Genomic DNA, 23,214 nt, shown 5'->3' with positions numbered 1-23,214 from the left:
TATCTTTTCTGAAGACTGTGTTGTTACTCCCTTAGATACTGCCATCACCCTCTCCAATTCAAATGGCTGATAAACAAGAAGAGAAATTGAATGTACAGACATTTTATGATAGACAGGCGCAATGGATAGTGGGGAATAAAAGAGGGCATGAAATAATTCACAGTTATGTTGTCTAACCAAACAGGATAGCATGACACAATTTCACATATATGATGCCTAACTAAACAAGATAGCATGACACAATTTCACATTATGATGGCTAACTAAAAAAGATGGAAAGACATAGTTCAAAATATGATGACTATGTAAATAGGATGACATAATATAACTATATAATATGTTTATTAAATAGGTTGGCATGGCATAATTCACATACATGCCACCTATGGAAACATGATAGCATGATATAATTCACGGATAGAATGACATAATTCAAAATATGATGACTGTAAACACTAAACAGGATGAGATGATATAACTATATGATGTCTTTATTAAATGGATTGCCATGCCATAATTGGGATAGATGCTGTGCTTGTAAACATGATGGCATGATATAATTCAAATATATGATTTATATAGTAAGCAAGTAAGCAGATGGCAATCCATATATGATGGAAAAACTAAGCAATGCAAGACATAATGCATGACATGGGTAATATAACCCTGCCAAGTTTGAGCATAGACCTCAGGGGGGAAATAGGAATGGTCATCAGTGTAAGAATCCTCCTTTGAGGAGCTCTCTGTAACCAGCAAGATGTTTGCCACAGCAGGTAGCATTGTCTGCTCTGAATACCTTGTTTTCACTCCAGATACTTCCTGTTGACACCAGATTTTGACACGTCCAAGAACTTAATAAATATGGCCTCAAATGAAAAAGTTCTCAAAGTGAGAAAGTTTCATATCATCAAAAGGATAAACTTTGATATTTGGGTCATAGCCATCCGATCTCATCTCTAAGGGCGAAGTTGTGTTCGAAGTACTGGGATTTTGTATCCAGAACACTTTTTGGCTGATTACACCCCCAAGACTGCCCCATATTGAAAATTGATCTACATGAATTGTCTTTGTCTCGTCGAAACTGTAGGTGATGGGATTAAGCTTTCAAGTAAAGAAGTTGTTGAAGAGCATAATGAACATAATCTTGAGGGTGAAAATTCCATCGAAGCTACAATGGAGACGCCAAGGACTGGGGGGCAGCAAGCAAATTCAGAGATCAGTGCAAGCACAACCAAAGGAAACAAAGGCCTCAATAAGCACAAGTGCAAGAAATCCAAGGTCACTTTTGCACAATTATTAGATAAATATCAAAATAAGAGTGAAGAGAAAAGTGCTTATCGGCCAACTAATGCAAAAGCATCAAGATCACCCCCAAGGCGCAAATATGAGGATTGGTATTGGAAAAGTGAAAATTTTCATGCAACATATTCATATCCTTATTTTGGGCCGCCAATGCCAATGTCCTGGATTTATCCCTATGCTCGTGTAGATTCATATCCATCATGGGACAGGTATGATACAAGGGCACATTCTCCATCTTATTTTAGACCATCTCATCAATATTATGCAGCTCCGAGAAGATCATCATTTGAACAATCACATGTTAAAGACCGTTTCAATCATAAGGAATCGGTCCAAAGCTCAAAGAAGAAGAAAGAGGTGGTCAAGCAAGTTTATCGTGTTAAAAGAGATGGTCATAAGAGTGCAACTTCAGATTTGATCTCAAATGAAAAAGAGCCAATTAAAGTGTTGACATTGGCTACTAAAGGCAATGAGACGAAGCAACCAATTATTGAGAGTCAAAGTGCCAAATCTGAAGAAAAGAAGTTGAGAGTGCACAAGGTCAAAATAGAATCACAGCCAAGATGCCCACTCGGTTTATCGTATTGGCAAAAGAGGGAATTACAAAATCTTATTGCACAAGAGCTGAGACAGAAGAACATGGCATTTGTTCCCAAGAGGATCAATCATAAAAAAAGGATGTGCATGCTTCTATTGCAATAAGTACAATAAAAGTGAAGAAAGAGAAGAATGGAAGCAGCAAACAATTAAGCCGAAGGTGTGCATCACAACATCAAAATCTTCGGTTAGCACATCATTCATTTTCTTCAACCATGCCATTGATGCCTTTGCCATGGAATTCATCCATAGGTATGATCAATTACCCTCCATGGACTTATTTTGTTCCATGGATGCAACATAATTTTCTATATCATGACAGGGTATTACCAAATCACTATACATTTGGTTAGTTACATTTTTGTTGCTAATACAAAAGGGCTGAAATGTTTTATTGCTATTTCATTTGTTTATTTTGGCTATACATACTTTGGTGGGTGAATTCTACATGGACCTCATGGGAATGGCCGATACTTATATATGTCCCTAAGAATATCTAAGAATGGCTGGTGTGGTATTCTAACATCGTCCTTAGTTTGATTAGAGATTGAGATAAGTCATTGCAAAGGAATTTGTCAAATTGATGCCATTGAAGATATTATGCATAGACCAATTCATCAAAATTGCAAAGTGAACTTATGTTTTGATTGGGTGTGCTTTGGCTTATTAGTTTTCAGAATTTACGTAAGGCCAAATCATGGTTGATTTTTTTATTGAGCATCATATTGACATCATGCATAATATTGTTTTTAGCTTGATCTCTCTAGTACCCTGGAGATTATATATTGATGGTTAAATTTGTAACAATGGCCAAGGAGTTGGTGTTGTTTATTTATCTCCATATGAAGCTATTTTGTGAAGCCACATGCCACTTAAAATATTTTTGCACAATGATCAAAGCCAAATATGCATTGTTATTCGGATTGGAGCTTTGCCTTGCTATAGGTGCTATACATATTGAGGCTTCGGTGATTCGTTATTAGTAGTGCAACAAATATCCAAGGGTTATCAACGTTTTGGCGAATCACTTCTAGTTTATCTTTTGGTATGTCTAGATGCAAGATTTACCTTGGGTTGCTTTAAAATTGTTCATATATCTAGACATGAAAATTCGAAAGAGTTGGCACAGCAAGCATCCGGCTACTATGTTAACCATGGTGTATTACATTTCTATCAATAGCCGATGCTAGGTCTTGTCAATATAGGTAAGGCCAAACCGAAGCCCACCACTTCGGCCACTAATGAAACTTTTATGCAGGCGAAGTAAGGATTGGAGGAAGTTCATTCTTGATTATCTGCAAAATCCTAGCGAATGGGAGAACAATATGGTTCGGTGGATGGTTGTGGTCTATGGAACCTTATCACCAGATTGTTATAGAAGCTGAGAAGTTTTCACCCAAGTTTGCCTCAAGAGGTTCAAACAAGCAATGGCCGATATATACTTATCGTCCTAAGAACATGCAAAATGGCCGATGGAGTGTTGACATCGTCCTTAGAAAAATCATCGTGCAAGTTATTTTTCAGCACACAAGTTTGCCGAAAAACAGGGGGGCATGCGTTGACACCAGATTTTGACACGGCCGAGAACTTAATAAATATGGCCTCAAATGAAAAAGTTCTCAAAGTGAGAAAGTTTTGTATCATCAAAAGGATAAACTTTGATATTTGGGTCATAGCCATCCGATCTCATCTCTAAGGCCGAAGTTGTGTTCGAAGTACTGAGATTTTGTATCCAGAACACTTTTCGGCTGATTACACCCCCAAGACTGCCCCATATTGAAAACTGATCTACATGAATTGCCTTCGTCTCGTCGAAGCGATCGATTTTGATATAAAGATCGTCTCAATCCAAGGTCATATGCAAAAGTTAGAGCCCGCACAGCGCGACCCTCCAGTGAGCAAAAATATGATGCCCGGAACCAAACACATATGTGGGTATGTGTGATGTGCTGCGTGAATAATTAGATGTCTTGCATGAGCGATTTGACCCTCGAGATGACCTCTGATGAAAAGACGTTCCACGTGAAAGTAGTTCGTCTCATCGAAACGGTCAAGATTGCTTTTTGACTCATTTTCATTTGAGGTCGTTTGCCACCACAAAAAAGACCCGCAAGGTACAGCTAGTTTAAACCAAACAGTTTTGGAAAGTTCGGATAAACAAATCTGAATTTGACTAGGGTTTTGGACGTGAATTGATGTAATTTTCTTGTAAGGAAAGCCTAGATGAATCTTTTGCTTGTACAGGAAGTCCAGCCGCCTCTTATATATGTTGGGGTGACGGCCGATTGAAACAACACACAATCGAACGAATCAATATACTACTTTTTACCTTTACCTTTATCTTCCTCCCTTGTTCTTCTTCTTCTTCGTTCTTCTTGTTGCAGGGAGACGAACCTCGAGGCCCTAGGGGCGATCAGGTCAACCTATGGCAGCCCATAGCCGCCGTGCGCCCTGACGGGGTCCCTCCCGGGCGCTTGGTGGTTTCGGGTCCTGAAAAGCACCCGCCAGATTGCTTGCGTACCGCGCTTCCGGTCGGGTCTCCTTCGATGTGAGCTGCGGTGCATCACCCTCGGTGTTGGAGGTACACGGTGACATGTTCGTGTGCGAACACTTCCATCACCGCTTCAAATGGCTGATGCACAGGAAGAGTAGTTGAATATACAAACGTTGTCGACAAATGGAACACGTAATACAAAAAATGATGGCATGATATACCTCACATACATGATGATTGGCTAAACAACATGGCATTGCGTAATTCACATATATAATGCCTTTGCAACAAGATAGCATTGCATAGTTCACATATATAATGTCTTGCAACAAGGTAATTAGACACTAAACAGGTGGCATTCACACAAAGCATGTCTAAACTAATCAAATGACATAGCAATGCAAGACACCATACACACGATATGAGCAACATAACCCTGCCAAGTTAGAGCATACACCTCGGGGGGGAAATAGGACCGGTCGTCTGTCTCTGAATTCTCCTCTGAGGAGCTATCCGTAACCAGCGAGATATGCACTTCGTCAGATAGCATAGTCTGCTCTGAAGACCTTGTTTTCACTCCAGAATTTTCCATCACCGTGTTAAATGGCTGATGCACACAAAGAGTAGTTGAATGTACTAACATTGTTTACAAATGTAATACATAATAGAAAAAAGGATGGCCTGATATAATTCACATATAAGATGACTGGCTAAGCAGGATGGCATTGCAAAAATTCACATATATGATGCCTGGCTAAACAAGATGGTGTTGCATAATTCACATAAACGATGAATAAAATAAACATATGGCATTCACACAAAGCATGTCTAAACTAAGCAGATGACATATTTGATGTATAAAGTAAGCAATGCAAGGCACCATATGCATGATATAACCAACATCAGCATGCCAAGTTAGAGCGAAGACCTCAGGGGTAAATAGGAGTGGTCTTCTCCTTCTGAATCCCCCTCGGAATAGATATCTTCCTCTCGATTACAATTTGAAATGGGTGGAGGGGGGCTGCCTTTGTGCCTGCCATGGAGCGACGTCTGCATGAAATTTTATTGCCACGCAAGGCTCATCTCTTTTGCTCTACATGTTTAGTTCCATTGTGTATAATAACTGACATGCATATGAATAAAACATAGTGAGATTATGTAAGGAGTGCATGCAGAAATCCAGAGTGATGGTAGCAACCTGTGGATAGACCCAAAACCAATGATAGCAGGTAGATAATGGTTCAGTTAAAAAGTACAGATAATGGCTTCTTCACTATTTGTTTCCCACCCAACATGAAACTCATAGTAGACACCAGAGATTAACCATATAGTAGATAGATACTATTGATTGCAGCCCCGATATGTAACCCACAACCATTTAAAAACTCAAGTTTGACCATTAGTTTGGAGCTGACTCAGAGTCTAATCGGTGAACAGGACGATAAAGTAGTATGTAATAGTAAGCGATGCATAACGTAAGCATACATGAAAGAGTGTGAGCTCTCTTGCGGACTCGTGTAGTCCTCGAGGTCATATGCTTGGTTGATGATGGTAATGCAGTTGTCGTGGCTGCCGGCAGCAGGGAAGAAGATCTGAGGTGGCAAAAGACAGTCTGGAAGCCGGATCCCTGCTGTAATGGACCCTTCTGTCGTTGGACCAGCTGAGCTGGGGTGGACGATGGCGCAGCATGAGCGAGACAAACCACACAAGGTTTTCTTTGACAACTATCTGTAAGAGAAGTAATTTTGTAAGGGCTCGTTTGAATTGGATGATTCTAACGATGCAGGGATAGGAAATACACAATAATAGGATTGGAATGCATGTGCAAAACAGAGAATTTACAAACACATGATTTCTGCCAATTTGGGTGTTTGGTTCATAGAATCGGAAGATCACAAGATGCAAAGAAGCATGGTGAGATTAAGTCAAACCACAAGAAAATGTATGGTTATAATGCTATTATGCTACTATCTCTTAGTATTGTGCTTCATGAATAGGAATTTGAAAAGTAGGACAAGTGGATATTAAAATTCCTACGGTTTTTCTTTCGAGGAGACACTAAAGGAACAAATCCTATAGTTTTCCTTTGCTCCATTCCTTTGAACCAAATGCATGAATAGTAGTACCATAGGAAACTTTCCAATTCCTATGTTTTTCCTTCACTTTTCCTTTCAAGCACTGGCAATTCTAGTAGGCAGGCTTGAGCAAGGAAAAGCCTACACTCAAAAAATGTTTTTGTGCTACTTCTACTACTTTGGACCCAGGCCACTGCCCTACTAGCTCAACTCCCAGGCCCATCGACAAATGCACAACTCAAACGCGCAGAGATAAATTATGATGGCATTCAAGAGAGTCCATCATGGATAGCTAAGTTTCCTGGTAACTCACTGCTTGTCTCATAGTAGGAGAAACTAATCGTATTTCATGTTACTACGTGTGCTAAGTGGAAAATATATATAACATGTAGAGTAAAAAATAGATGCAACAAGTGTACAACCTCTTTGGAGAAGCCATGTCGATCTCAGCGTGATTGGGTTGGTCGGTGAGGATGATCTGGCTGACTTGGCTGTCGAAGGAGGGGAAAATATCTTAGGCATCTTGAGATGGAGCCCCGGGTACTGCTTTGCTGTGATGGAGGGTTTCATCGTTGGAGTAGCTCCGGTGAGTTGTACGACGTCAAGGCTGAAGCAGGACAAGAGAGACAACGTTAACCCTGAGTGGAATTCTAATAGCATCTCCAATAGATGACGTAAAATACATAACCACAAAGTGCTAGATGTAAAATACATCAGCCGCTCATCTCTGAACTTAACTGTTGAAACTTAATTTAACTGTCGAAACTGAACTTAACTGTCGAAACTGAATTTTGTTGTTGAAACTGAATTTTACTGTCGAAATTGAATGCACTAGTAGCAGAAAAGCAGTAGCAACAGAGCGTGCGAGAGCCGAGGCAGCTGGTCGTGTAGCAGTTCATCTTCAACCTCCACCCCCCTGAGCCGCCGGCCACCACCGGCCAAACCGCCGCCCCCCGCCGCCCACGACCGGCGGTGCACCGTCCCGCCCGCCCCAAAACCACTCCCCACCATAGGTTCTCCGCCGCCCCGGACATCCCTCTAGCCCCCCCCCCCATGCCGAGCTTTTTCTCTGGCGATCCCCACGCCACCGCCCCACCACCGCAGGCGGCCACCGCCCCCACCCTGAACCCTAAGATAGATAGTGGGGTACCTCTTCGGTGTGCCCCCTCCCCGTTGTGGCTGGTTCTTCCATAACTCCGGTGAGGCCCCCCTGAAAATCGACTGGCCCAAAAGTCAATTCTGTCGACTGAAGTGTAGCCAAATCGGAGCAGCATCGCAAGCAAGAGCAAGAGCGAGAGCAGCAGTGCGAGCAAGATCAAGAACAAGAGCAGACCAGGCAGGGGATCAGGAGTAAGAGCATAGCAGCAGCACAAGCGAGATCTAAAGCAGCAGCAGCTCCTACTGATGTGGACGCCGCCACTGAGGGAGCGACACCGTGGAGGAAGTGGCCGGCAATGCCACCGTGGATGGAGCCACGCCATGTCGGCTCGGGACCGAGCACCGGCAGCACCGTGAGATCGAATCAAGAAGAAAATGTGGCAATTAGTGCATCCCCTCTTTCGTCCACTTCCATCGGTAATTTACTTAGAGCTATATTTTTATTCACAAACATGATATGTGTTTTGCTTGGAGCGTCTTGTATTATTTGTGTCTTTGTGTCTTAGTATGCCACAATCATCCTTGATGTACACACCTTTTGAGAGAGCCATACATGAATTAAAATTTGATAGAATACTCTATGTGCTTCACTTATATCTTTTGAGCTAAGTAGTTTTGCTCTATGTGCTTCACTTATATCTTTTGAGCCATGTAGTTTTGCTCTATGTGCTTCACTTATATCTTTTGAGCGTTATAATTTTGCTCTATGTGCTTCACTTAGATCTTTTAGAGCACGGTGGTGGATTTGTTTTAAAGAAACTATTGATCTCTCATGCTTCACTTAAATTATTTTGAGAGTCTCTTAATAGCATCGTAATTTGCTTAATAATAATATGCTTGGTATTCAAGATTTGTGAAACTTTCTTTTGAGTGTGTTGAATACTAAGAAAAGATTGAAGCATGATAATTGTTTTGAGATATGGAGGTGATAATATTAAAGTCATGCTAGTTGAGTAGTTGTGAATTTAAAGAATACTTGTGTTAAAGTTTGTGATTCCCGTAGCATGCACGTATGGTGAACCGTTATGTGATGAAGTCGGAGCATGATTTATTTATTGATTGTCTTCCTTATGAGTGGCGGTCGGGGACGAACGATGGTCTTTTCCTACCAATCTATCCCCCTAGGAGCATGCGTGTAATACTTTGCTTTGATAACTTCTAGATTTTTGCAATAAGTATATGAGTTCTTTATGACTAATGTTGAGTCCATGGATCATACGCACTCTCACCCTTCCACCTTTGCTAGCCTCTCTAATAACGCGCACCTTTCGCCGGTATCATACACCTACCATATACCTTCCTCAAAACAGCCACCATACCTACCTATTATGGCATTTCCATAGCCATTCCGAGATATATTGCCATGCAACTTTCCACCATCTAGTTCATCATGACACACTCCATCATTGTCATATTGCATATCCCGGTACACCGCCAGAGGCATTCATTTAGAGTCATATTTTGTTCTAAGTATTGAGTTGTAAGAAAAATAAAAGTGTGATGATCATCATTATTAGAGCATTGTCCTAGTGAGGAAAGAATGATGGAGACTATGATTCCCCCATAAGTCGGGATGAGACTCCGGACGAAAAATAAAATAAAAAAGAGGCCAAAGAAGCCCAAATAAAAAGAGGCCACAAAAAAAAGAGAAAAGGCCCAAACAAAAAAAGAGAAAAGGCCCAAATAAAGAGAGAAGGGACAATGTTACTATCCTTTTACCACACTTGTGCTTCAAAGTAGCACCATGATCTTCATAGTAGAGAGTCTCTCATGTTATCACTTTCATATACTAGTGGGAATTTTTCATTATAGAACTTGTCTTGTATATTCCAATGATGGGCTTCCTCAAATTGCCCTAGGTCTTCATGAGCAAGCAAATTGGATGCACACCCACTTAGTTTCTTCTTGAGCTTTCATATACTTATAGCTCTAGTGCATCCGTTGCATGGCAATCCCTACTCACTCACATTGATATCTATTGATGGGCATCTCCATAGCCCGTTGATACGCCAAGTTGATGTGAGACTATCTTCTCCTTTTTGTCTTCTCCACAACCACCATTCTATTCCACCTATAGTGCTATATCCATGGCTCACGCTCATGTATTGCGTGAAGATTGAAAAAGTTTTGAAAAAGTTAGAGTATGAAACAATTGCTTGGCTTGTCATCGGGGTTGTGCATCATTTAAATATTTTGTGTGGTGAAGATAGAGCATAGCCAGACTATATGATTTTGTAGGGATAACTTTCTTTGGCCATGTTATTTTGAGAAGACATAATTGCTTTGTTAGTATGCTTGAAGTATTACTATTTTTATGTCAATATAAACTTTTGTCTTGAATCTTTCTAATCTGAATATTCATACCACAATTAAGAAGATTTGCATTGAAATTATGCCAAGTAGCACTCCGCATCAAAAATTCTCTTTTTATCATTTACCTACTCGAGGACGAGCAGGAATTAAGCTTGGGGATGCCTGATACGTCTCCAACGTATCTATAATTTTTGATTGCTCCATGCTATATTATCTACTGTTTTGGACTATATTGGGTTTTATTTTCCACTTTTATATTATTTTTGGGACTAACCTATTAACCGGAGGCCCAGCCCAGAATTGTTGTTTTTTGCCTATTTCAGTGTTTCGAAGAAACGGAATATCAAACGGAGTCCAAACGGAATAAAACCCTCGGGAACGTGATTTTCTCACTGAACGTGATCCAGGAGACTTGGACCCTGCTCCAAGGCACAAAAGAGGCGGTCACGAGGGTGGGGGGCGCCCCCCCTAGGGCGCGCCCCCTGCCTCGTGGGCCCCTCGGTGCTCCTCCGTCATACTCCTTCCTACTATATATACCTACATACCCCCAAACGATCAGAACAGGAGCCAAAAACCTAATTCCACCGCCGCAACTTTCTGTATCCACGAGATCCCATCTTGGGGCCTGTTCCGGAGCTCCGCCGGAAGAGGGTCGTCATCACGGAGGGCTTCTACATCATCATAGCCTCTCCGATGAAGTGTGAGTAGTTTACCTCAGACCTTCGGGTCCATAGTTAGTAGCTAGATGGCTTCTTCTCTCTCTCTCTGAATCTCAATACAAAGTTCTCCCCCTCTCTTGTGGAGATCTATTCGATGCAATCTTCTTTTTGCGGTGTGTTTGTTGAGACCAATGAATTATGGGTTTATGATCAAGTCTATCTATGAATAATATTTGGATCTTCTCTAAATTCTTCTATGTATGATTGGTTATCTTTGCAAGTCTCTTCGAATTATCCGTTTGGTTTGGCCAACTAGATTGGTAGTTCTTGCCATGGGAGAAGTGCTTAGCTTTGGGTTCGATCTTGCGGTGTCCTTTCCCAGTGACAGAAGGGGCAGCAAGGCACGTATTGCATCGTTGCCATCGAGGATAACAAGATGGGGTTTATTTCATATTGCATGAATTTATCTCTCTACATCATGTCATCTTGCTTAAGGTGTTAACTGTTTTTAACTTAATACTCTAGATGCATGCTGGATAGCGGTCGATGAGTGGAGTAATAGTAGTAGATGCAGAATCATTTCGATCTACTTGTCACGGACGTGATGCATATATACATGATCATGCCTAGATATTCTCATAACTATGCTCAATTCTGTCAATTGCTCAATAGTAATTTGTTCACCCATCGTAGAATACTTATGCTCTTGAGAGAAGCCACTAGTGAAACCTATGGCCCCCGGGTCTATTCTCATCATATCAATCTGCATCACTTTAATCTTGCTTTGCCTTTTACTTTGCCTTTACTTTTTACTTTGCATCTTTATACCAAAAATACCAAAAATATTATATCTATCATATCTCACTCTCGTAAGTGACCGTGAAGGGATTGGCAACCCCTAATCGCGTTGGTTGCGAGTAGCTATCGTTTTGTGCAGGTACAAGGGACTTGAGCGTGGCCTCCTACTGGATTGATACCTTGGTTCTCAAAAACTGAGGGAAATACTTACACTACTCTGCTGCATCATCCCTTCCTCTTCAGGGAAAAAAAAACGCAAGCTCAAGACGTAGCACCCACCGCCACCGGAGCAGGCCGTGCCCGCCGTGACCGGAGCTCGCCGGAGAGCACCTCCTCGCCCCGCAACCTCCCGGATCCGGCACCTCGGTGACCGAATCCGCCGTCTCGTGCCTCCTCCGACCCCACCTAGCTCGCCTGGAGCTCCTTCCCCCATCGGATCCGGTGAACCACCTCGCCGGCCGCCGTCCTCGTCCGTCTCCGGCAAACTTTGAGATGCGCGCCGACGAACCCTAGGTCAAATTTTGCCTAAGTCCTTTTCCCTGCATATTTTTTTAGCTATGTTCATCGCATCATATATCACCATCCGTAGCTCCGTTTTGGGCATGCCATATATCGAAATGTTCGTTAGGATGTCCACTTCATTTCATTCCATTGCACCATGCTTGTTTGAGTCCATCTTGGTGCCTAAAATGCTGTTGCAAGAGTGCTATAAAATGTTAGTTTCTGTTTCTTAACAGAATATGGGCATTTGTCATTTTTGCCATGATTATTGTGTGCCTCCTATGAACTTGAGCCCTACATGTGTTTTGGGCTATGCCATGCCATCTTTACAGGGGTGTATGCCATGTATTTTTGTGATCAATGTGGTGACTAGGACAAGCACGCAAAGTAGCCCTCGTGATGTTGCTGATTTTAGGGACTTAGAATTCTTCTAAGTCATTTCCCTGATGTTATTTTTATGCCATGTATTCATGTTGCTACAGAGTGATCCATACCACTTTTGAGCATGTTAAGTAAGGATGATTTTGAGATATTGTTATGTTCTATCCATCCCTGTCTTTGTTTGCAATTATGGAGTATCCTAGCATGACCCAATCCTGCTCTATTTTTGCTATAAAATGTTCCTGGCAGATTGTTTACATGTTATTCAATTTAGCCAAGGTTGTTGTAGTTGATCCTTGCATGCTATGAGATGGTTCTTGCCATGGTTAGCTTCTTGATCATGTCTTCTTACTGGGTGTATGCTGAGTTTTTCATGTAATGCTTTGTGTTGAGTGCACCGAGCTCACAAACATGCCTACGTAACTCTGTTTTTGCCATGTCCAGTTTTCTGCTAAGTCTGAATCTGTTAACGAAACTTGCTATGTTTACATGGGTGCCATCATATCTTCTGGTCCTTTTGGCGTATGGTCGGTAAGGGACTTCTGTTATATGCTTCGAGTAGTTTCATGCCATGCCTTTCCTTGCCATGATATGTTCCTGTAGCATGTTGTTATCTTGCTCTAAACATTGCTTCCTCATGTTAATTCCTGGCATGTTGTTATTTTCACTGTCTGTGAACCTGATATCTTTTGCACTTTTGCCATGCTTGTTTGAACCTGCTATTGTGTGATTTAGCCGTAGCTTAGTGGTCATCTTTTTTCAAGCATCTTGAGTGGATCACTGCAATGTGCTTTTTTGCTATGTTAGAGTGCAGCAGCTTAGTTTCTTGTTGCATTTTAGATGGCATCATGCAGTTAATCGTAGAATTGTGCCATTATTGTTTTGCTTGCCATTTGCAAACCGTGCATCCGATTCCGGTGATCTTTATATCGATTTCGACCGAAATCAACTCATCTTTCCAGCGGCACACTTGGTTTGCCAAGTTAAGGCCTGGTTCAATATTTCCCTTCCGAAGCACGCATATGCATTGCATATTACATCCCGCATATCATGCCATGTTTTGCATCATGTTGTTTGCGCATTGCACCGTGGTTGATTGTGGTTCCCTTTTCTTGTGTTCTTGCCTTGGGTAGAGCCGGGAGACGAGTATGTGATCGTGGAACCCGTTGAGTACGCTTACGAGGATCAAGCTTACATCAAAACGGAGAACTTTGCAGGCAAGATGACCATACCCTCGAAATCACTTCTATCTTTACTTGCTAGTTGCTCGCTCTATTGCTATGCCTATGCCTCGATACCTACCACATGCTTTATCATGCCTCCCATATTGCCTTGTCAAACCTCTAACCCACCTTGTCCTAGCAAATCGTTGTTTGGCTATGTTACCGCTTTGCTCAGCCCCTCTTATAGCATTGCTAGTTGCAGGTGAAGATTGGAGTTTGTTCCTTGTTGGAACATGTTTACTGTTGGGATATCATTATTATATCTTGTTTACTTTAATGCACCTATATACTTGGTAAAGCGTGGAAGGCTCGGCCTTATGCCTGGTGTTTTGTTCCACTCTTGCCGCCTTAGTTTCTGTCATACCGGTGTTATGTTCCTTGATTTTGCGTTCCTTACGTGGTTGGGTTATAATGGGAACCCCTTGACAGTTCGCCTTGAATAAAACTCCTCCAGCAAGGCCCAACCTTGGTTTTACCATTTGCCACCTAGCATTTTTCCCTTGGGTTTCGTGGACTCAAGGGTCATCTTTATTTTAACCCCCCCCCCCCGCCCGGGGCCAGTGCTTCTCTAAGTGTTGGTCCAACCTAGAGCACCGTGCGGGGCTGTCCCTTGGAAACTTGGGTTACGTTGGCTCCCGTACGCTTAGCTTATCCGGTGTGCCCTGAGAATGAGATATGTGCAGCTCCTATCAGGATTTGTCGGCACAGCGGGTGGTCTTGCTGGCCTTGTTTTAACATTGTCGAAATGTCTTGTAACCGGGATTCCGAGTCTGATCGGGTCGTCCTGGGAGAAGGAATATCCTTTGTTGACCGTGAGATCTTGTGATGGGCTAAGTTGGGACACCCCTGCAGGGTTTTGAACTTTCGAAAGCCGTGCCCGCGGGTATGGGCAGATGGGAATTTGGTAATATCTGGTTGTAGAAAACTTGAAACTTAACTTAATTAAAATGAATCGACAGCGTGTGTAGCCGTGATGGTCTCTTTTCGGCGGAGTCCGGGAATAGAACAAAGTCTCGTGTTATGCTTGAACGTAAGTAGTTCGAGGATCACTTCTTGATCTTTGTAGCTTCTCGACCGTGCTTTGCCTTCTCTTCTCGCTCTCATTTGCGTAAGTTAGCCACCATATATGCTAGTGCTTGCTGCAGCTCCACCTCGCTACCTTTTCCTACCCATAAGCTTAAATAGTCTTGATCGCGAGGGTGTGAGATTGCTGAGTCCCCGTGACTCACGGATTACTTCCAAAACCAGATGAAGGTGCCGATGATACCATTCCAGGGGATGCAACTGAACTCAAGTGGGAGTTCGACGAGGACTCAGGACGTTACTATGTTTCCTTTCCAGACGATCAGTAGTGGAGCTCATTTGGGGTGATCGGGGATCTTATGCATTTGGGGTGGTCTTTATTTTGGTTCCGTAGTCGGACCTTGATTGTATATGGATGATGTAATGCTATATTTATGTATTGTGTGAAGTGGTGATTGTAAGCCAAATGCATGGTATGTGTAAAGATTACCCCTTTGCGACATGCCTACAATGCGGTTATGCCTCTAAGTCATGCTCCGACACGTGGGAGATATAGCTGTATCGTGGGTGTTACAAGTTAGCAATCAAATCCTTCCCCGACTTAGGAGCCCCCTGCTTGATCGAATCGCTGGCGTTGTTGAGTCTAGAAAATGTTTTGAGTCCTTTAGGATTATATATGTCGGAGAGTAGGATTCTTTTTACTCCTCAGCCCCTTCGTCGCTCTGGTGAGGCCTCCTGACATAGAGTTTTGACTCTTCTCTTCTCAAATTTCACTAAAAAAAATTTAGGATCACGCGGGTATCTTGGAATCATTCCGATGGTTTTGTGACGAGAACATTGTTCTTGGTGCCTCTTGACATTTAGGGGTTGTGGCAGTGTCCCGGGGAGTTGAGCTCTGAGGTGTTGTCGTCACAATTTTATCGTTGCAGTTCTAGAATACATGAGTTTCACCGACATCGAAAATCTCTTTTATGCAGTTGTTGGTGAGATAACCTCGACGCCACCCAGTGCTGGGGCGGGAGTTCGGGAGTATTGCCATAACTCGTATAACGGATGCTTTTCGAAGTTTGAGGTAAATGATTTCCGAAGGTTTCTTGGTTATGTGTTGAATAATGGATACAGCTGGATGTAGGATTTGCTAGTTTTGGGGTGAGATATTATGCTTCCCCTGTATCCCCAACACCCGATTGCATAACCAAAAAATTTCGGGAGTTTCATAGGTGGGAATTCATGTAGCTCTAGTATTTCTTCTGCAGATATTTGGTTTGTGATTGGGTAATCCTTACCAAGTATTTGTTCATGTCCATACCTTGTTGTTTTATTCATCTACCTCTATCTAAGTGGCTTCTCAATTTATGGAAGTGTGATCATTTAATTTGGAATTCATTCGTTCATTCTTGTTTGAATGTTAAGGCTATATGTTGCAATTTTGATCCATTTGATTCAGCTTGAATATATGTCTTTCAAGATGCTAATGGATGTCACCCTCTTCAGGATGGCTCCTCCAATGCGTCAGAATCCGGAACCACCGCCACCACCTCCACCTCCGGAGGCATGGCAAGCTGTGATGGCCGCTACCAACGCCAACACGCAGTTGATTATGCAACTCTTGCAAGAGCGCAACCAAGGAAATCAAGGCCATGGCAACAATCAAACTCAGTTTGCTACCCTCAACCAGTTCCTCGCAAACCAGCCAAAGTCTTTCAGTAACTGTGTCGAGGCAACAGACGCTGACGATTGGCTCGTGGATATCTGCAAACATTTTGAGTGTAGCAATGTCAGGCTTGAGGACTTTGTCAAGTTTGCTTCGTTCCAACTCAAAGACCAAGCTGTTGAGTGGTATCAACAATACAAAGATTCTAGAGGAGGTCGTGTGATTACCTGGTATGATTTCCGCCAAGACTTCAGAGCTCACCACATTCCTCACAGTGTTGTTGAGAGTAAGCGTGAGGAGTTACGCAATCTGAAGCAAGGCAGCTTGTCTATTTACCAATAAACATCCTGTTACAGAGGCTCGCTCGCTTCGCCAAGCAAGATGTCCCTGACGAGAAGAGCATGATTTATCAGTTCAGAGGTGGCCTCGGAGAAGATCTGCAACTAGCTCTCGTGCTTTTTGAGCCGAAAAAGTGTGATGAGTTCTACAACATGGCATTAAAGCAAGAGGCTGCTCAGCTCAAGTGTGATGCTTCCAAGAAGAGAGTCAGGGATGCAACTCCTTCTTCTTCAACTCAAGTGGCAGCTAAGCAGCAAAAGTACTGGTTGCCTCCTCCACTTCCATTCCGCCAGCCTTAGCAGCACAAGAGCAAAGGTAGCAATGGATCTTCCCACCCACCCAACCCAGGCTTTCAGAGCAAAACTTCATCTCATGCTCCAAGGTCAAGTGCTCCGTATCACCGGCCGCTCTCAGAGGTTACGTGCAACAAGTGTCAGCAGAAGGGTCACTATGCAAACAAATGTTTCGACCAGAGGCATCTTCCACCTCCTCCTCCTGTGAGATCTGCTAGCAATGCAGTGGTCAAACATAATCCCAAGTTTGCAAAGGTCAACATGGTGAACGCAGCTCAGGCAGAGGACTCTTCAGAAGTGATCATGGGTAACTTTACAGTTAACTCTACTCCTGCAAAAGTCCTTTTTGATACTGGTCCATCACATTGTTTCATGTCAAGATCATTTGTTTCAAAGCATGACTTTGTTTCGGAAATGTTGGGTAAACCTATGGGAGTGGTTTCTCCGGCCAAGTCTATGAGGGCTACCACGATGATCCCGAATGTTTCTATCATGATGGGTGACTATAAGTTTCTGTCTTCTCCAATGGTCCTTGGTGACTCGGATATTGATCTAATTCTCGGAATGGACTGGCTTTCTAAGCACAAGGCTCAACTTGATTGTGCTGCCAGGCAGATTCAATTAACACACTTGTCTGAGGATGTGATCGTCTTTGCCGCTCGTGATGATACCATTCGACTGTTTTCTCTCAATGAGAAGGGCGGGTTGAATGCCATCTCTCAGATTCCAGTTGTTTGTGAATATCAAGACGTCTTTCCAGAAGAGCTTCCAGGAATGCCTCCTCACCGGCCAGTTGAATTCGTCATCGATCTTGAGCCTGGCACGGAACCTGTTTGCAAACGTCCTTACAAGCTTGGACCAAAAGAGTTGAAGGAGTTGAAGAAACAACTCGATATACAAGAGCGTATGGGTCTGATCCGACCAAGTTCTTCTCCATGGGGTTGTGGTGTTCTTTTTGTCAAGAAGAAGGATGGCACGGACTGACTCTGTGTCGACTACCGTCCATTGAATAAGAAGACCATAAAGAACAAGTACCCACTTCCCAACATCAACGAGCTTTTTGAACAACTCAGGGGTGCTCAAGTATTCTCCAAGCTTGACCTTCATATGGGCTATCATCAGATTCGCATTCGTGAACAAGACATCCCCAAGACAGCATTGAGAACAAGCTATGGTTCCTACGAATACATTGTCATGTCTTTCGGCCTTGTCAAAGCTCCTCCAACATTCTCTCGCATGATGAACTTCATCTTCAACCCCTACACAAATGACTTCGTCTTGGTCTATCTTGATGACATTTTGGTCTTTTCCAAGAACAAGGAGGATGATGCCAAGCACTTGAGATTGGTGTTGGACAAACTCAGAGAACATCAGTTCTATGTGAAGTTTTCAAAGTGCGAGTTTTGGCTCGATGAGGTTCTCTACCTTGGGCATATCATCTCCACCAAGGGCATAGCTATTAATCCTGAGAAGGTGTCTGCAATTGTGAATTGGGAACCACCTCAGAATGTCAAGCAACTCTGCAGCTTCCTTGGGCTCGCAAGCTATTGTTGAAGATTCGTTGAGAATTTCTCTAAGATCGTGAAGCCTCTTTCCAACCTTCTCCAGAAGCATGTGAAGTATGTCTGGACACCTGAATGTGACATCTCTTTCAACACCCTCAAAGAGAAGTTAGTCACAGCTCCAGTTCCGACTCCTCCTGATGAATCCAAACCATTCGAGGTTTTCTGTGATGCTTCCTTGCAAGGTCTCGATGTTGTGTTAATGCAAGATAAGAAAGTTGTGGCCTATACCTCGCGCCAGTTGAAGCACAACGAAAAGAGTATATTTCGAGTTGGCGGCAGTTGTCCATGCTCTTTTAACATGGAGACATCTCTTGTTGGGAAGGAAAGTGGACATCTTCACTGATCATCAGAGTCTCAAGTACATCTTCACTCAACCCTACCTCAACCTCAGGCAGACTCATTGGGTCGAGATGATTCAAGAGTATATTTCGAGTATTGAATATACTCCAGGAAAGACCAATGTCATTGCTGACGCTTTGAGCAGGAAGGCTTACTGCAACAGTTTGATTCTCAACCCTTTCCAATCGGACCTTTGTGAATCTTTCCGCAAACTTAATCTCCAAGTTGTTCCTCAAGGATTCCTTGTCAACCTCCAAGTATCTCCTACTTTGGAAGATCAGATTCGTGAGGCTCAACTTCGTGATGCTATGGTGAAGAAGGTGAAGATTGGGATTGCCAAGAGCCAACCCAAGTACAGGTGCTATCGCCTTGATGACAAAGATACTCTATTCTTCGAGGATCGCATTGTTGTTCCTAAGGGTGACCTTCGTAAAGTCATTATGAACGAGGCTCAAAATTCACTCCTTTCTATTCATCCTGGAAGTACGAAGATGTACCATGACCTCAAGCAGTCGTATTGGTGGACTCGAATGAAGCGCGAGATTGCTTAGTTCGTGAATGAATGTGATGTCTGTAGAAGAGTGAAAGCAGAACACCAACGGCCAGCTGGTCTCCTCCAACCTCTTGCCATTCCAGAATGGAAGTTTGACCATATTGAGATGAACTTCGTGACTGGATTTCCCAAGTCCAAGCCTGGCAATGATGCTATCTTCGTTGTCATCAACAAGCTCACTAAAGTGGCTCATTTTCTCCCTATCAAAGAATCTATCACAGCAGCTCAGTTGGCAGAGCTATATACCTCTAGGATTGTCTCTTTGCACGGCATTCCGCAGTTGATATCTTCAGATTGTGGAAGCATCTTTACCTCTAAGTTTTGGGATTCCTTCCAGAAGGCCATGGGCACCAGCATTCCCTTCAGCACAGCCTTTCATCCTCAAACTAGTGGACAAGTCGAGCGAGTAAATCAAATTCTTGAAGATATGCTCAGGGCTTGTGTCATTGCTTTCGGCATGAAGTGGGAAGATTGTCTTCCATATGCCGAGTTCTCCTACAACAACAGCTTCCAAGCGAGTTCGGGCAAGGCCCCATTCGAGATTCTATATGGCAGAAAGTGTCGTACTCCTCTTAACTTGTTAGAGCCTGGTGAACGCCAACTTCTTGGCAATGACTTAATCACGGAGGCTGAAGAAATGTGCAAAGTCATTCGTGAAAATCTCAAAGACGCGCAATCGCGCCAGAAGAGTTACTATGATAGCAAGCATCGTGACTTCGCTTTCGAGATCGGAGACCGTGTCTACCTCCGCGTCTCTCCAATGAAAGGTACTCGTCGCTTCGGTATCAAAGGGAAGCTTGCCTCTAGATACGTGGGTTCATTCAAGATCATTGGCAAAAGAGGCGATCTCGCCTATCAACTTGAGCTTCCATCCAACTTTGCAAATGTGCATGACGTGTTTCACGTGTCTCAGCTTTGCAAGTGTTTCAAGACTCCAGACCTCACCATCAACTTTGAAGAGATTGATCTCCAAGAAGACTTGTCTTATCATGAGCATCTTGTTGCTATTCTTGAAGAAACTGAGCGCAAGACTCGCAACAAGTCTATCAAATTCCTGAAAGTGAAGTGGTCGCACCATTCCGACCGTGAAGCCACCTGGGAACGTGAGGACCACCTCCGTTCCGAATATCGGGAGTTTTTCCAGTCCTAGATCATGGTGGAGTGTTGTAACGCCCCGTATGTAACTTGGCATATTTGTATTCCAACTCTTGCCATTTTCGGCTCTAAGTTATGATATTCCCTCGTGGTTGGGTTTTGTCTTCGTTTTTCATTTTGATCATGTCATGCATCTTATATGATGTCATCATGTGCATCGCATTTGCATACATGTTCGTCTCATGCATCCGAGCTTTTTTCCCCGTTGTCCGTTTTGCGATCCGGCACTCATATGTCCTCCAGCGTCCCCTTTTGCCTCTTTTCGTGTGTGGGTGTTAAATGTTCTCATATTGGACCGAGACTTGCCAAGCGGCCTTGGTACATTACCGGTAGACCGCCTGTCAAGTTTCGTGCCATTTGGAGTCCGTTTGATACTCCAACGGTTAACCGAGGAACCGTAAAGGCCTCCTGTGTGTTGCAGCCCAACACCCTTCCAAAGTGGCCCAAAACCCATCCAAACCCCCTCCATCCTCTCGGTCGTTCAATCACGATCCTGTGGTTGAAAACCGCACTCCATTTGGACTCTCCAAACTCCCTCTAGCTATAAATATGTGCCCCCCTCCTTCATTTTCGGGTCCAAAACCCTAGCACCTCTCCCTCTCCGCGCCGGACACGTCCGCCGACGTCGGACGCGTCCAGCCGCCACCTCTCGCCCAATCGATGCGCGCCACCTGTCGCCGGCCGCGCCCGCCACGACCGGAGCTCGCCGAGAGCACCTCCTCGCCCCGCAACCGCCCGAATCCGGCACCCCGGCGACCGGATCCGCCATCTCGCGCCTCCTCCGACCCCGCCTAGCTCGCCGGAGCTCCTTCCCCCACCGGATCCGGTGAACCACCTCACTGGCCGCCGTCCTCGTTCGTCTCCGGCAAATCTCCGGCGAACCTCGAGATGCGCGTCAACGAACCCTAGGTCAAATTTTGCCTAAGTCCTTTTTCCTGCATATTTTTTAGCTATGTTCATCGCATCATATCTCATCATCCGTAGCTCCGTTTTGGGCGTGCCATATATCGAAATGTTCGTTAGGATGTCCTCTTCATTTCATTCCATTTCACCATGCTTGTTTGAGTCCATCTTGATGCCTAAAATGCTGTTGCAAGAGTGCTATAAAATGTTAGTTTCTGTTTCTTAACAGATTATGGGCATTTGTCATTTTTGCCATGATTATTGTGTGCCTCTTATGAACTTGAGCCCTACATGTGTTTTGGGCTATGCCATGCCATCTTTACAGGGGTGTATGCCATGTATTTTTGTGATCAATGTGCTGACTAGCACAAGCATGCAAAGTAGCCCTCGTGATGTTGCTGATTTCAGGGACTTAGAATTCTTCTAAGTCATTTCCCTGATGTTATTTTTATGCCATGTATTCATGTTGCTACAGAGTGATCCATGCCTCTTTTGAGCATGTTTAGTAAGGATGTTTTTGAGATATTGTTATGTTCTATCCATCCATGTCTTTGTTTGCAATTATGAAGTATCCTAGCATGACTCAATCTTGCTCTACTTTTGCTATAAAATGTTCCTGGCAAATTGTTTACATGTTATTCAATTTTGCCAAGGTTGTTGTAGTTGATCCTTGCATGTTATGAGATGGTTCTTGCCATGGTTAGCTTCTTGATCATGTCTTCTTGCTGGGTGTATGCTTAGTTTGTCGTGCAATGCTTTGTGTTGAGTGCACCGAGCTCGCAAACATGCCTACGTAACTCTATTTTTGCCATGTCCAGTTTTCTGCTAAGTCTGAATATGTTAACGAAACTTGCTATGTTTAAATGGGTGCCATCATATCTTCTGGTCCATTTTGGCGTATGGTCAGTAAGGGACTTCTGTTATATGCTTTGAGTAGTTTCATGTCATGCCTTGCCTTGCCATGATATGTTCCTATAGCATGTTGTTATCTTGCTCTAAACATTGCTTCCTGATGTTAATTCATGTCATGTTGTTATTTTCACTAAGTCTGTGAACTTGATATCTTTTGCACTTTTGCCATGCTTGTTTGAACCTGCTATTGTGTGATTTAGCCGTAGCTCAGTATTCATCTTTTGTCAAGTATCTTGAGTGGATCACTGCCATGTGCTTTGTTGCTATGTTAGAGTGAAGTAGCTTAGTTTATTGTTGCATTTTAGATGGCATCGTGCTGTTAATCGTAGAATTGTGCCATTATTGTTTTTCTTGCCATTTGCAAACCGTGCATCCGATTCTGGTGATCTTTATATCGATTTCGACTAAAATCAACTCATCTTTCCAGCGGCACACTTGGTTTGCCAAGTTGAGGCCTGGTTCAATCTTTCCTTTCCGAAGCACGCATATGCATTGCATATTACATCCCGCATATCATGCCATGTTTTGCATCATGTTGTTTGCGCATTGCACCGTGGTTGATTGTGGTTCCCTTTGCTTGTGTTCCTGCCTTGGGTAGAGCCGGTAGATGAGTACGTGATCGAGGAACCCGTTGAGTATGCTTACAAGGATCAAGCTTACGTCAACTCGAAGAACTTTGCAGGCAAGATGACCATACCCTCGAAATCACTTCTATCTTTGCTTGCTAGTTGCTCGCTCTATTGCTATGCCTATGCCTCGATACCTAGAACATGCCTCCCATATTGCCATGTCAAACCTCTAACCCACCTTGTCCTAGCAAACCGTTCTTTGGCTATGTTACCGCTTTGCTCAACCCCTCTTATAGCGTTGCTAGTTGCAGGTGAAGATTGGAGTTTGTTCCTTGTTGGAACATGTTTATTGTTGGGATATCATTATTATATCTTGTTTACTCTAATGCACCTATATACTTGGTAAAG

This window comes from Triticum urartu, chromosome 6 (genome assembly GCF_003073215.2).
Source record: "Triticum urartu cultivar G1812 chromosome 6, Tu2.1, whole genome shotgun sequence".
Lineage (NCBI taxonomy): Eukaryota > Viridiplantae > Streptophyta > Magnoliopsida > Poales > Poaceae > Triticum > Triticum urartu.
Note: the sequence above shows the minus strand (reverse complement) of the source record.